This window comes from Oryctolagus cuniculus, chromosome 3 (assembly GCF_964237555.1).
Source record: "Oryctolagus cuniculus chromosome 3, mOryCun1.1, whole genome shotgun sequence".
In the NCBI taxonomy this organism is placed as follows: Eukaryota; Metazoa; Chordata; class Mammalia; order Lagomorpha; family Leporidae; genus Oryctolagus; species Oryctolagus cuniculus.
Window position 1 is genome coordinate 83,784,441 of NC_091434.1, and position 16,820 is coordinate 83,801,260.

The following is a 16,820-nucleotide window of genomic DNA, read 5'->3' on the forward strand; positions in this document are numbered from 1 at the left end:
TTTCTCTGTCTTGTCTACAGGTAGGAAGGCCTACTGGCACTGCATGGTCCCTTACATTCCAACTCTCCTTTGTCAATTGTCCCCGTATACACTTTATTGATTTAGCCTAATATATATATATATATATATATATAGGCAGGCAGAGTGGACAGTGAGAGAGAGAGACAGAGAGAAAGGTCTTCCTTTTGCCGTTGGTTCACCCTCCAATGACCGCCACAGCTGGCGCACTGCGGCCGGTGCACCGCGCTGATCCGAAGGCAGGAGCCAGGTACTTCTCCTGGTCTCCCATGCGGGTGCAGGGCCCAAGCACTTGGGCCATCCTCCACTGCACTCCCTGGCCACAGCAGAGCGCTGGCCTGGAAGAGGGGCAACTGGGACAGAATCCGGCACCCCGACCGGGACTAGAACCCAGTGTGCCGGCGCCGCTAGGCGGAGGATTAGCCTAGTGAGCTGCGGCGCTGGCCACGAATTAGCCTAATTTTGATTATGCCATCTATTTCCTATTAGGAATCGTTAGAATAGAAAAACCAGTTAGAGAATTAGACCAAAAATTAAGACTAAAGAAGGGTGTTGTAACTGAACTTAGCTAAGGCCAAAGGAAAGCATTTGTTTCTTACCTGCTAACAGTAGACATCCCAGCACAGGAGCTGGCAGCATGTGTGGAAGGGGGAAGGCAACCTGCTCAACAGATAGCATGTTATATTGCATCAGACTTTTTTTTTTTCTTTAGTCTACGTCATCTTGGTCTTTTTTTTAACTTTTATTTAATGAACATAAATTTTCAAAGTACGATTTATGGATTACAATGGCTTCCCCCCCATACCGTCCCTCCCACCCACAACCCTCCCCTTTCCCACTCCCTCTCTCCTTCCATTCACATCAAGATTCATTTTCGATTATCTTAATATACAGAAGATCAGCTTAGTATACATTAAGTAAGGATTTCAACAGTTTGCTCCCACACAGAAACATAAAGTGAAAAATAATAGATGATTTTTTTAAATGATGATGAAATCAGATCAGACCTATTGTCATGTTTAATCCCAGTGAGAGTCAAGTTGGGAGTTGATAATTTCTTTTTCTTTTTTTTTTTTTTTTTTACAGAAGATCAGTTTAGTATGCATTAAGTAAAGATTTCAACAGTTTGCACCCCCATAGAAACACAAAGTGAAATATATTGTTTGAGTACTCGTTATAGCATTAAATCTCAATGCACAGCACATTAAGGACAGAGATCCTACATGAGGAGTAAGTGCACAGTGACTCCTGTTGTTGACTTTACCAATTGACACTCCTGTCTATGGCATCAGTAATCTCCCTATGCACCAGTCATGAGTTTCCAAGGCTATGGAAGCCCTCTGAGTTCTCCGATTCTTATCTTGTTTAGACAAGGTCATAGTCAAAGTGGAGGTTCTCTCCTCCCTTCAGAGAAAGGTACCTCCTTCTTTGAAGACCTGTTCTTTCCACTGGGATCTCACTCACAGAGATCTTTTGCCAGAGTGTCTTGGCTTCCCATGCCTGAAATACTCTCATGGGCTTTTCAGCCAGATGGGAATGCCTTTAGGGCTGATTCTGAGGCCAGAGTGCTATTTAGGACATCTGCCATTCTATGAGTCTGCTGAGTATCTCACTTCCCATGTTGGATCACTCTCCCCTTTATTTATTCTATCGGTTAGTGTTAGCAGGTACTAGACTTGTTTATGTGCTCCCTTTGACTCTTAGTCCTTTCATTATGATCAATTGTGAACTGAAATTGATCACTTGGACTAGTGAGATGGCATTGGTACATGCCACCTTGATGGGATTGAATTGGAATCCCCTGGTATGTTTCTAACTCTACCATTTGGGGCAAGTCAGCTTGAGCATGTCCCAAATTATACATCTCTTCCCTCTCTTATTCCCACTCTTATGTTTAACAGGGATCACATTTCAGTTAATTTTCAACACTTAAGAATAACTGTGTATTAATTACAGAATTAAACCAGTCATATTAAGTAGAACAGACAAAAAAACTACTAAGAGGGATAATGTATTAAGTTGTTCATTAACAGTCAGGGCTATGCTGATCAAGTCACCGTTTCCCATAGTGTCCATTTCACTTCAACAGGTTTCCTTTTTGGTGTTCAGTCAGTTGTCACCGATCAGGGAGAACATATGGTATTTGTCCCTTTGGGACTGGCTTATTTCACTCAGCATGATGTGTTCCAGATTCCTCCATTTTGTTGCAAATGACTGTATTTCGTTGTTTCTTACTGTGGTATAATATTCTAAAGAGTACATATCCCATAATTTCCTTATCCAGTCTACCGTTGATGGGCATTTAGGTTGGTTCCAGGTCTTAGCTATTGTGAATTGAGCTGCAATAAACATTAGGGTGCAGACCTCTTTTTTGTTTGCCAATTTACATTCCTTTGGGTAAATTCCAAGGAGTGGGATGGCTGGGTCGAACGGTAGGGTTATCTTCAGGTTTCTGAGGAATCTCCAGACTGACTTCCATAGTGGCTTGACCAGTTTGCATTCCCACCAACAGTGGGTTAGTGTCCCTTTTACCCCACATCCTCGCCAGCATCTGTTGTTGGTAGATTTCTGAATGTGAGCCATTCTAACCGGGGTGAGGTGAAACCTCATTGTGGTTTTGATTTGCATTTCCCTGATTGCTAATGACCTTGAACATTTTTTCATGTGCCTGTTGGCCATTTGGATTTCCTCTTTTGAAAAATGTCTATTGAGGTCCTTGGCCCATCTCTTAAGTGGGTTGTTTGTTTTGTTGTTGTGGAGTTTCTTGATCTCTTTGTAGATTCTGGTTATTAACCCTTTATCTGTTGCATAGTTTGCAAATATTTTTTCCCATTCTGTCGGTTGTCTCTTCACTCTCCTGACTGTTTCTTTTGCAGTACAGAAACTTCTCAATATGATGCAATCCCAATAGTTGATTTTGGCTTTGACTGCCTGTGCCTCCCGGGTCTTTTCCAGAAACTCTTTGCCTGTGCCAATATCTTGAAGGGTTTCTCCAATGTTCTCTAGTAACTTGATGGTGTCAGGTCGTAGATTTAGGTCTTTAATCCATGTTGAGTGAATTTTTGTGTAAGGTGTAAGGTAGGGGTCTTGCTTCATGATTCTGCACGTGGAAATCCAATTTTCCCAGCACCATTTATTGAATAGACTGTCCTTGCTCCAGGAATTAGTTTTGGATCCTTGATCAAATATAAGTTGGCTGTAGATGTTTGGGTTGATTTCTGGTGTTTCAATTCTGTTCCATTGGTCTATCCATCTGTTTCTGTACCAGTACCATGCTGTTTTGATTACAACTGCCCTGTAGTACGTCCTGAAATCTGGTATTGTGATGCCTCTCGCTTTGTTTTTGTTGTACAAGATTGCTTTAGCTATTAGAGGTCTCTTGTGCCTCCATATAAATTTCAGCACCATTTTTTCCAGATCTGAGAAGAAGGTCTTTGGTATCTTGATTGGTATTTCATTGAATCTATAAATTGCTTTTGGGAGAATGGACATTTTGATGATGTTGATTCTTCCAATGCATGAGCGTGGAAGATTTTTCCATTTCTTGGTATCCTCTTCTATTTCTTTCTTTAAGGTTTTGTAATTTTCATCGTAGAGATCTTTAACGTCCTTGGTTAAGTTTATTCCAAGGTATTTGATTGTTTTTGTAGCTATTGTGAATGGGATTGATCTTAGAAGTTCTTCCTCAGCCATGGCCTTGTCTGTGTATACAAAGGCTGTTGATTTTTGTGCATTGATTTTATACCCTGCTACTTTGCCAAAATCTTCTATGAGTTCCAATAGTCTCTTAGTAGAGTTCTTTGGATCCCCTAAATAAAGAATCATGTCATCTTCAAAGAGGGATAGTTTGAGTTCTTCCTTCCCAATTTGTATCCCTTTAATTTCTTTTTCTTGCCTAATAGCTCTGGCTAGAACCTCCAGAACTATATTGAATAGCAGTGGTGAGAGTGGACATCCCTGTCTGGTCCCAGATCTCAGTGGAAAAGCTTCCAACTTTTCCCCATTCAATAGGATGTTGGCTGTGGGTTTTTCATAGATTGCTTTGATTGTATTGAGGAATGTTCCTTCCAAACCCAGTTTGCTTAGAGTTTTCATCATGAACGGGTGTTGTATTTTATCAAATGCTTTCTCGGCATCTATTGAGATAATCATATGGTTTTTCTTCTGCAGTCTGTTAATGTGGTGTATCACATTGATTGTCTTGCGCACATTAAACCATCCCTGCATACCAGGGATAAATCCCACTTGGTCTGGGTGGATGATCTTTCTGATGTGTTGTTGCATTCTATTGGCGAGAATTTTATTGAGGATTTTTGCATCTATGTTCATCAGGGATACTGCTCTGTAATTCTCTTTCAGTGCTGCATCTTTTTCTGGCTTAGGAATTAAGGTGATGCTGGCTTCATAGAAAGAATTTGGGAGGATTCCCTCTTCTTCGATTGTTCTAATAGTTTGAGAAGTATTGGAGTTAGTTCTTCTTTAAATGTCTGGTAGAATTCAGCAGTGAATCCATCTGGTCCTGGGCTTTTCTTTGTTGGGAGGGCCTTTATTACTGATTCAATTTCTGTCTCAGTTATGGGTCTGTTTAGGTTTTCGATGCCTTCCTGGTTCAATTTAGGTAGGTTGCATGTGTCCAGGAATCTATCCATTTCTGATAGGTTTCCCTGTTAGCTGGCATACAAGTCCTTGTAGTAATTTCTGATGATTCTTTTTATTTCTGTGGTGTCTGTTGTTACATTTCCTTTTTCATCTCTGATTTTATTGATTTGGGTCTTTTCTCTTCTTTTTTTAGTTAGTTGGGCCAATGGGGTGTCAATTTTGTTTATTTTTTCAATAAACCAGCTCCTCGTTTGGATGATTTTTTGGAATGTTTTTCTTGATTCAATCCTGTTGATTTCTTCTCTGATTTTAATTATTTCTCTTCTCCTACTAGATTTGGGTCTGGTTTGCTGTAGGTTTTCTAGATCCTTGAGGTGAATTGAAAGCTCATCTATTTGGTGCCTTTCCAATTTCTTGATGTAGGCACCTATTGATATAAACTTTCCTCTTAACACTGCTTTTGCTGCGTCCCATAAGTTTTGGTATGTTGTGCTGTTATCCTCATTTACTTCCAGAAAGTTTTTGATTTCTCTTTTAATTTCTTCTATGACCCATTGTTCATTCAGGAGCATGTTGTTCAATCTCCATGTGTTTGCGTATGCTCTAGGGATTCCTGAATTGCTAATTTCCAACTTCATTCCTTTATGGTCTGAGAAGCTGCATCATATGATTCTAATTCTTTTGAATTCGCTGAGACTTGCTTTATGGCCTAGTATGTGGTCAATCCTAGAGAAGGTTCCATGTACTGCTGAGAAGAATGTAAAATCTTTAGCTGTAGGATGGAAAGTTCTGTATATATCTGTTAGATCCATTTGGGCTATAGTGTCGTTTAAATCTACTGTATCCTTGTTGATCTTCTGTCCTATTGATCTGTCTATTTCTGAGAGTGGAGTATTGAAGTCCCCCAGTACTATTGTATTGGGGTCTAAGTCTCCCTTTAAGTCCCTTAACAAATCTTTTAGATAAACCGGTGCCCTGTAGTTAGGTGCATATACATTGATAATTGTTATATCTTCCTGTTGAATTGATCCCTTAATCATTATGTAGTGTCCCTCTTTGTCTCTCTTAACGGTTTTTGTGGTAAAGTTTATGGTGTCTGATATTAAGATGGCTACTCCCGCTCTTTTTTCATTTCTGTTGGCATGGTATATCTTTTTCCAGCCTTTCACTTTCAGTCTGTATGGATCTTTGTTGGAAAGATGTGTTTCTTGTAAGCAGCAAATAGATGGGTTTTGTTCCTTAACCCAATCAGCCAATCAGTGTCTTTTAACTGGACAGTTCAGGCCATTCACGTTCAATGTGACTAATGATAAGTGGTAACTTTGCCCTGCCATTTGCCAAAGATAAGTTCTAATATATGCTTTGAATTCCCTGTGATCTTTTGCTGTGAGCTTTCCTTCCTTAGTTTCCTTCCTTTACCTTCTTTCATATTGATGACCGTGTTTCTGTGTTTCTGTGTGTAACACATCTTTAAGCATCTTTTGCAGGGCTGGACGAGTGGCGACAAATTCTTTCAATTTCTGTTTGCTATGAAAAGTCTTTATTTCACCTTCATTCACAAATGATAGCTTTGCAGGATATAATATTCTGGGCTGGCAGTTTTTCTCTCTTATTACCTGGGCTATATCTCGCCATTCCCTCCTATCTTGTAGGGTTTCTGATGAGAAGTCAGCTGTGAGTCTAATTGGAGATCCTCTGAGAGTAATCTGACGTTTCTCTCTTGCACATTTTAGGATCTTTTCTTTATGTTTCACTGTGGAGAGTTTAATTACAACGTGTCGTGGTGAGGATCTCTTTTGGTCGTGTTTATTAGGGGTTCTGTGAGCTTCCTGTACTAGGATTTCTCTGTCCTTCTCCAAACCTGGGAAATTTTCTGCTAATATCTCACTAAAAAGGCATTCTAATCCTTTCTCCTTCTCCATGCCTTCAGGAACTCCTAAAACCCGAATGTTGGGTTTTTTAATAGTATCCTGAAGATTCCCGACAATATGTTTTAGATTTCTAATTTCCTCTTCTTTTCTTTGGTCTGACTGTATCCTTTCCTGTTCTCTGTCTTCTAAGTCCGGAATTCTCTCTTCTGCTTCACCCATTCTGTTTGTAAGGCTCTCTATTGTGTTTTTCATTTGATCTATTGAATTCTTCACTTCAGTCACTATCACAGTTTCCTGTTGTACTAGTTGTTTCGTTTCATTTTGATTCCTCCTTAATATTTCATTTTCACGAGAGAGATTTTCTATCTTGTCCATTAAGGATTTCTGTAGTTCAAGAATTTGTTTTTGAGAACTTCTTAATGTTCTTATCAATTTTTTGAGATCTGCTTCTTGCATTTCTTCTATGTCATCATCTTCATAATCTTGAATTGGGGTGTCTTTTTCATTTGAGGGCGTCATGTGACTTCCTTGTTTTTATTACCTCGGTTTTTGCGTTTGTTATTTGGCATATTGGAGATATTTGGTTTCTTCACTGTGGTGCTTTTTCTTGTTATACTATGACTCTAGATTAAGTGGACTATCTGTTTTTGATGGAGCCTTAGGGCTTGAGATGGGTGTGGCCTGAGAGCTCTGTTTGGTGTGCCAAAGGTGACACTCCCAGGTTAGGCGTGGTAAACCTCTCTCTCTCTCTCTCTCTCTCTTTCTTTTTTTTTTTTTTTTGATTCAAAAGGGAAGTAATTCTGCACAGCTGAACGAAGTTGGAGGTAGTTAGCAGGCAAATAATATACCCACAGGAGCCAGAGATTAGAAGCTCTTTCCCAAGGACCACACAGGGAATCTCTTTGGCCCTCAGAGTGGGCTCAAATTCTCCTTCAGTCTCCCACTGGGTTGCCAAAGTTACGGAATTGTAGCATCTCTGGAGAGTGCTCACATGAAGTCCGTGAGTTCTCTCCCCCACCGTCTCTTTTTTCACAGTCTCAGTTCAGTAGCACCACAAATTTACTAGGTCCTAATCTCCTGTTAATTCGCCCCGCCCAGAGTCAGGTTTTTCTGCTAGGCTCAGGGCCGGTGCAGACCTGAGGTCGCTCTGCTTATGACGTATGTCCAAGATGGCACCTGCTCTTTGTCTTGCTTGCCCTTGAGAGATGAGTGGAGAGAGAGAAACCCGTGTCCGTACCAGTCACCTTTTTTTTTTTTCTCTCTCTCTCTTCCAGTTAGCCTGGTGAACCCCCCCCCCCCGGGGGGGGTCGTTCCCTCTAGTCTCCTCTCTCCACTTGCCTGCCGGTGTCTTGGGCTATTGAGGTTCTGCTCACCTCGCGTTCCAGCGCTGGTGTGTTGAGTCTGCCGCTGGTGTCCCGAACTGTGGGCTCCCACGCTCTCCACGCAGGTCCGCTGTGAATCACGCGTTCCGGAAGAGTTTCTTCTGCTGTTTCCTCCCCTACTCTTCCTTGAACCTGCAGTATCTCCACTTTTATTAAACTATCTCTCCCCGGACTATCAGTGTGCTCCCTTCCTATTCCGCCATCTTGCCTCCTCCCCTGCATCAGACTTTTTAAGTCCTATGGAATAGAATTAAAATTATGGTTCAGTGAAACTTATCTACGAAGGTGAAAGTGATGCCACATGCAAGGTTATAAAAAATGTTATATAGGCAATATCTATGGTATTCTTGTCATTTAACTTGACAGTTTGGAAGCTTCAGTAATGAATAGTAGCCATGTCCATTAGATGCTCCTCCTAAGTATTGATTGTCTTGGCTAGACCTAATGAAACTATACTTTTATAAACTATTTTAGATTAGAGAATAGAAACATTCCAAATATAACCAAGAAGTCACCCAAATCCTAAAACACTACAAAAAATTTTATTACTAAAATCCTCAATATTTTCTATGGATATAGAGGCATTTACTTAACTAGAATCATAGTACATTTTTAAACTGATATCTATATTTCCTCCCCCATTTATGAATGTAACTTTCATGTTTTCCATGTAATTTTTTCCTCCCGTGTAATTTTAGCAGTTGCATTGTGTTTCATCAGTCTCAGATTTGGGTGATAGCTATATTGTTTCCCAATATTTCATCCTTTTAAGGCTGTGATGAGCATACCTGCACAAAAATCTTTGTGTGTGTCCCTGATTTTTAATCCTTCAAAACTTATTTCTTAAAGCTTTTGCCAGTCCTTTTCTCATTTATTCTTCAGAACAAGTACAAAATTTGCCGTTCTTTCAGGTGGTGATTAAGCTTATTTATCTGCTTGGAGATTGGTGGCTAAAATGTTCAAGTTCAGGGCACTGACAAGGAGCTGAAATATTAACTAGTGGAATTGTGGACTAGAAGGAGATCCATTACAGGCAGGATAGTGCTAAAAAATTGACTTTCTATTTCAAAAACAAAAACATGTAAGCTTTGGTTTCTTGCCGATGTAGTGATTTTTTTTTTTCATCTTTTTATAATGAATGCTTGCAAAATAATTTTTGAAACCAAATTTTCATTCAGGAACTAAATTCAGCCCTAGGTTGAAGCACATGGAGATCATACTACCCTGAAATACAGAAGTGATAACCTTGGCTGAAAGGTTTATGAGGGCAAGAGTGACTAGTTCTGTCGCTAGCAAAAAATTATGCACATCTTGACTCTGGCTCCCACAAGCAACTGCACTTAGAGAACTTCCAGGTCCTCATGCACTGTTAGGATTAATTGCCCCTCCACACTCCAACATGATTAGTGCATTGGCTCTCTGAAAATTGGCATCATTATTGTTTATGCAGCTGCTCTGAGATTTTTATGAGCTGATATAAGAAGGGTATTTTATGCAATGCTACATTTTTATGATCCTTTTAATTGGACCACTGTACCAAATGTAGGTCTTGCACCCTCTTCTGCAAGGTGTGATACTAGTTACAAATAAACATACAATATGAAAAATGTTGTTACTTGCCGGAAATTCACACAGATGTAAAAAATTATAGCCTGAAAGATTATCAAGCTGATGATATAGAAAGAGGAATCATAACTTCAATTGCTAGTCATTTTACATGATGCAGATAGGATCACTAATCTTATAACTCTTAAAATAAATTGTAATATTTGTTCATTTGAAAGGTCAAAAGAGCTACAATCTACTGATTTACTCCTCAAATGACCACAATGGCCAGGGTTGGGCCAGGCTGAAGGTAGAAGTCAGAAATCCAACCCAGATCTCTCACGTGGCTGTCAGGGATTCGTCTACTTAAGCCATCACCTGCTGCCTCCCATGGTGTGCTTCAGTAGGAGGCTGGAATCAGGAACATACTGGGAACTCAAGTCCAGGCACTTCAACGTGGGATGCATTTAATTGACATCTTGACCACTAGGCCAAAGAATGCTTCCCAAAAGAAAGTTTTTCTATGAAGATGTCCAGTTATTTTTATAGGAGACACAGGTTTTTTGTATGGCATTGCATGTTCCAGGTCAAAAGTAGAAGGGAGCTGTTTTAGTAGCAAGGAACTATCAAGTAGAATATAGGAAGTGGAATAAAAATGTTTTCTTTTAATGGTTCATGGAGAATGAAACTGGGTATTTTGAACTTCATGTTTCTTATCTTTGTAATTCTGGTTAAGTGTTATAATCGCCTGCTGAAGAAATCAAAGTCCTAGAGATAACGACCAGGGAGCAACATATAAAAGTCCATTTGTTCAAAGATTCAATATCATGCAGATAGCTTGCAATTGGAGGATGGTTGTTTGCTACTATAATGCCTTAGTCTCGATTTTCTCCTTTCTATTTATAAACAAGAAATTCTTATTTCATGTTGAATTTAATGATTTGTAGTATTTTTCTAAGTGTTTTATACTTTGATGTACTCTCATATAAGTGTTGTTCTTATTTGTGGATTTATTTTAAAAAGATTTATTTATTGATTTGAAAGTCAGAGTTAGAGGGAGAAATCTTCCATCCGCTGGTTCATTCCCCAAATGGCTGCAGTGGCCAGGGCTGGGCCCGGCCAAAGTCAGGAGCTTTTTCCGGGTCTCCCATGTGAGTGGCAGGGGTCCAGGAACTCGGGCCATCTTCTCCTGTTTTCCCAGGCACATTAGTGGGAGCTGGATTGGAAGTAGAGCAACTGAGACATGAACCAGTGCTATATGGGATGCCAGCACAGCAGGCCACAGCTTAACCTGCTATGTCACAGTGCCGGCCTCATTAGTGGCATTTTTAATGTCAAGTTGTTTAGAGGATTACAGAAGGTAGGATACAAAAATGATCTCAAGCCTAAAAACATTGGATAGCACTGTTTAGGCTCATAAGTCTACAGGAAGAGTAGTTTGTTTATTTAAACATATACTGGCTTAAGTTTACAAAATGAACAAAATGTGAGACTGTGGAAGTAACCGTCTTGCATTCAATCAATATCAGTGGTAATAAGAGGAGATAGAATAATATGAGAGGGTTTTGGTGTAGTGGGGCAGTGGGGGAGACCTCATGTGGAAGTCAAGAGAAACTTTGAATTCAACTTATCCTTTGTAGTGACTTGGTAATCCCTGATCACTGCAATGTTGTGAAGAACACCCAAAAAGTCTAAATTGATATGTACGTGTATATATATATATACACATATATATATATCAGTATATAAGTATACTGATGAGATTATATATGTATATTTATAATTATATAATATATAAATATATATCTCATCATGTATATGTACATATATGATATATAAAATAATATAATTATATATAATAAATATTTTATAATATATTTAATATTATATATAACATTATTTTATATATTATATATGTATATATACATGATGAGATATATATGTATATATAATTATATATATGTGTGTATATACATGATGAGATCAGTACATTTAAGTTCTAAGTCTCAACAAAGTTCCCAAAAGACTGGTTAAATGCCCTTATCCTTGACTTTGAGTCTTGCAAAGCCAACAATTCTTGATCCACACTTCCTGCTCCTATTAACTGATGAAAAGTGAATGGAACTGTCCATAAGGAATTATTTAGTTCAAGATTTACTATCCTGCAAATAAGAACTACTGGCCTGGTTCCATCCACACATTTGTTATTCTTAGACCAGAGAACAGAAGAAACTGCCACTCACCTAAGAGTAATCAATTAAACCCTATTATTTGTCAGGCATGATACAAAGTATTAGGAATGGAAAGATAAATAATTCAGACTAATATGGGGAATGCTATGTAAAGGAAATCTTAGTACCACCTTGGAGGGTGTACCCACCTATGTCTGCAGTAGAGGGCCAGGGACAAAGGCTTAGACAACAATGCTAAAACCCAGTCTTCCACGAAGGGATTCACTGGGAATTAAGGCAGGGCAGAGCATTGTAGGCATGTGGCAAATATTTAAATACACCAGTAACAGTCCAGCGAGAGAATTTCATGAAAAAGTCAAAGAATTCAAAGCAGGATTATGAAAGGCATGTAATAGAAGAGTTATCCATGTCCCAAGCGTGGAGCTAAGATTTTTCCTGGAGAGTTCAGGAAACAATTCAAGAAGCAGGTGGCATTTGTTCTGGTCTTAAAGACAGAATAGGTTTGACAGGTGGTGGAGGGAAATTAAGTCATTCTAGTAGGGAAAGCTGTGCAAAAAGCAGGTAAGCATGAACATCTTCTCTCTATTTACATTCTCCCCCTAGAGATCTCATTTAATTCTGTGGCATCAAGTAGCATTTTAAGTAGATAGCTCTTCCATTCAGGCTTCCAGCACCGAATTCTCCCCTGAGCCACCCAGCTGCACCAGCAGATGTTTGTTAGGTGTCTCCATTCAGAGATCTCTAGGCCGCATCAAAACTGAGCTCCCAAACCTCTTCCAAACCTGTTATTCTCCCAATATTCCATCCCTGTTACTGGTGCCACCATCCAGCCAGTTGCTTAAACAAAACCTAATGACCATGCCTGATTGTTTTCTTCCATTCTCCATATCTATCCACTTTGTCAGTGAACAATCCTATGTGACTCAGAGGCATGTCTCAACTTTGAACATTCAATTTCCTGATCAAGTGATTTGCAGATAGTTTTTTTTTAATCTTTACTTTATCCTACATGGTCTCCTGATTTCTCTTTACTTCCTTCACTATCCATTCTCTGCTTAATAGAGCTATCTTAGAAAAGCAAGTCATGGTATGTCCCTATGGTCTTTTTCATCTTTCAAAACCATCTGACACTTTAATTATTTCCTGTACAAGGGGAACTGATCCAATGTAGTTCATAGATAGAATTCTAAGAATATAATGACATTTCCTTCATTCTCATTGTCTCTCCCTCCCTCTGCTTTTCACTCATTTAAAAATTATCAATAGTTTTTTTCTTGTTTCTAGAACTAAACCCAGTAATAATCATCTAGCCTCCACGCAGCTCTCCAGTCTCACCTTTGTCTTATTTAACTCATACCACCGGCTGCTGCTGCACTGGCTTCCCCTTCCATCCAGTTAAAAACATGTGATATCTTTTCCCACACATCTTCTTCTCATACCTATCTCCTCATCTTTCAGGTCTTCATCCAAATGAACTATTTTAAAGTTCCTTAAATAAAACTTCTAGTAATTCTACCTAAATTTTTCTAAATCTTCCTAGTTGTTTCCATCTTAGAAGTTCACACAACGTGTACTATCCTGTTTATTTAGCTGTTTATCATCTATCTCCCTTCCATAAAGTACCAGTTCCATGGGACAGAGGTCTTCTCTCTAAGTACCATATTTCAAGCACAGAGCACCATATCTGGCTTTAAGTATGTGCTCAAAAATTTGAATAAATAAATGATATAGTAGTGTTTTAAGATTGTAAATGATTAATATAATGAAATACATGGAAACTGCAAAGTAAGTTTTAAAGAAATGTTTGAGCCTTTGGTAGTCACCAATGAAAGCAATGAATTTGAAGTACAAGGCATAGGTAGGAATGCCATGCTGAGGAGTAAATGGGTAATTCAAAAATAGAGAACAAGGGGCTGGTGCAGTGGTGCAGTGGGTTAACACCCTGGCCTGAATCACCGGCATCCCATATGGGTGCCAGTTCTAGTCCTGGCTGCTCCATGTCTGATCCAGCTCTCTGCTGTGGCCTGGGAAAGCAGTAGAAGATGGTCCAAGTCCTTGGGTCCCTGCACCCATGTGGGAGACCCAGAGGAAACTCCTGGCTCCTGGCTTCAGATCAGCACAGTTCTGGCCATTGCAGCCAATTGGAGAGTAAACCATCAGACAGAAGACCTCTGTTTCTGCCTCTCCTCTCTCTGTGTAACTCTGACTTTAAAAAAAAGATTTTTATTTATTTGAAATATTTTATTTATTTTATTTGAGAGTTAGAGTTACAGACAGTGAGAGGGAAAGACAGAGATAAAGGTCTTCCCTCCTTTGGTTTACTCCCCAAATGGCCGCAATGGCCGGAGCTGCACCAATCCGAAGCCAGGAGCCAGGTGCTTCTTCCTGGTCTCTCACGTGGATGGAGGGGCCCAAGGACTTGGGCCATCCTCCACAGTTTTCCCAGGCCACAGCAGAGGGCTATATTGGAAGAGGGGCAGTCAGGACTAGAACTGGCACCCATATGGGATTCCAGCACCACAGGCGCAGGATTAACTTACTGCACCATGGCTTTGGCCTCTAAATAAATCTTAAAAAAAAAAAGAGAACAAATATTTTAAGATGCTTAGCTAAAATGCTGGTCTTCAGGGTCTAGAAGTCTTTAAAAGCATTTTTAGCAGAGGATATTTGTGTTTTATTCAATGTGAGGAAAAGGAGCAGCAAAAAACCTAGACAAAGGTACAGAGGAGAGAGAGAATGGAGGATGGAATTGAAAATGGGGTCTGCAGCCCAGGTGACATACTGATCTTGGAAAGAAAGGACACCTCTTCTTTGGATGGGAGAAGACATCAGGGAATGTACTTTAGAGCTTTCATTTTCTTCCATGAAAGGGAGGAAGTAGAGTAAGATATGGAGCTTAATATAATAAACAGATTTTTGAACACCACTGTGAGAGGCATTGGCTAGGAATTCTTAAAAGAAACGCTGGCTGCCATTGAAGTCATAAATTTGGTACCCATTCCTACAATTGTCATAAATCAAATGGTTATTAACCACATGCCACATTCTAGATACTTTAGTTGCCCTTAGAAGTACCAAGATAAATAAATCAATTTTCCCTTGTCTAGTGGGGGAGAGAGAAAAGGTATATAATTAGCAAAGCATTGTGATGGAACTGCAGAGGAATAGCATTATCTGACCATAGCCCAGAAGATGACTGGAGAGGGAGGGTCAGTTCTGACAGTCTGGCTATAATTCAAGATTTGAGTTGGAACTGTTTTCAATGAAAACAGAATCCTGGAGGAAATGGGTCCCTGGATTGGAGGAACTCAAGGGACTGTGAGTCTACGACGTTGGAAAGGTGTTCCAGTGAGATGCTAAATCTGACTAGGAAGGCAGAAGGCGCTGTATTGCCAGAGGCTGACTTAGACCCTGAAAATCCACATATGCCAGTGCTAAAGACGGGTAGCATGTGACATAAATATCAAATGGAGAGGGAATTATACTGGAGAAGGATCGCAGTGGTCTCAAAACTCCAATTCAGAGAAAAATGCCAAAATCATTCTGCAGACCTGTGGTACATGGGGCATCAACACATGAGGACCCCTCACTCAAGAGAGGTTCATTGAGGACAAGGAAGTGGAGTTTGGAAGGGTAAGGGTGTAGGTGGTATTATGTAGGATGACACATGGACTCCAGGGGGGCCAGTGAAAAGCACTGGGAATGACTATATCAGATGAGATGGAGGAGGGGAGTTTACACTGCAGAAGTGGCAATAAATAAAGTCCTGAGAGTTCAAAAAGCCCCAAGTGTGACAGACTGCTAGGAGTAGTACAGGGCAGTTCACCAAATGGTGTCAGAGATCCAAGAATGCCAGCAACCTGGGATTGGTCTGCAAAAGGATGACTGACTTCTCTCCGAGGTCAGTGCTGGGAGTAGATAAATGTTATTAGACTGTTAGAACCCAGAGGAAAATGTTCTTTAATAATTCCATATCTATCCTTTCTACAAGCTTAGTTTTAAAAAGCTTTTGTTTTTTTTCTGATTATGAAATACATATTACAAAAAAGTTAAAGCTTGGGGCTGGTGCTGTGGCGTGGTAGGCTAAGCCTCTCTACTTGTGTCCCATATGGGCACCACTTTGGGTCCCAGTTGCTCCCCTTCTGATCAAGCTCCCTGCTGATGGCCTGGGAAAGCAGTGGAAGATGGTCCAGGTGCTTGGGCCCCTGCACTCACATGGGAGACCCTGAGGAGGCTCCTGGCTTCAGATCATCCTAGCTTTGGCCATTGCAGCCATTTGGGGAGTGAACCAGTGGATGGAAAACCTTTCTCTCGGTATCTCACTCTGTCTGTAACTCTACTTCTCAAATAAAATCTTTAAGTAATAGTCAATGCAAAAATAAAATTAAGATTTCTTAGAATCCCAGATGGAGATAGTATTGTCAACACTTCCAGATATGGCATTTATCGAATCCATTGGTAATTATCAGTTAGAACTCCGGAATACACCTTGTCCATCAATTTCCTCTTTTCCTTTGCCCCCTCCCCTTCCTTGGTGCTCTCATTGTTTTAGCTCCATCTCTCTATTCTCCTAAACTCAGTCATCCCTGGAATGACTATGACTTCACATTGAGGTCATCCAGCTATTCATTAAACATCGAACAGATGTTGCTATTGTGGCTGCAGAGTTGCTACGGCTGTGGCCATGGTGTTTGGATGTTTTGGTTCTCCTAGGAGTCAGAGACGATGTTGCTAGGATAAGCCAGGAAAGCACTTGGCTTTTCATATCCCCATCTCAGGAGGGGAAATGTCACATTACAGGTGAGGCAAACCCTGCCTCTAACAGACCCTCTGCTGGTGTACTCTGCTTTTAGTCAGCAAGATCCAGCCTATTGATCCAGACTCAACATGGCAGGGCAGATTGGTGTGATGGGCCTCTTTCAATTGAAAGTTGACTTAATTTGCCTCATCACATTGGGAAGTCCTGAATAATGGCTTCAGTCCCCTAAAAACAGTACATGTGTACTTCTGGTTTCTTCATTCTGCCTCTGTTTCCAAAGAAAGGAATAAAGTATAAAAAAGCCTAGTATGAAAGATGCTTTCGTCTTTTTGTACTTGAGAAGCTTGACCTTTGTTTCACTGTGTAAGTCAGAGCTATGCACCACAGCCCTGCTAATTTGTTCTCTTCCTCCTTCCTCCCACCCATCTCCTGCCGCTTCCCCAGATGCACAGAG

At 40.2% G+C, this 16,820-nt stretch overlaps 1 protein-coding gene across 8 annotated transcripts in view; it reads left to right on the forward strand.

Moving 5' to 3' along the window:
- CCDC148 (coiled-coil domain containing 148) overlaps positions 1-16,820 on the forward strand; it is a 309,680-nt gene that overhangs the window by 219,058 nt on the left and 73,802 nt on the right. The gene's annotated exons all lie outside the window — the stretch shown is intronic.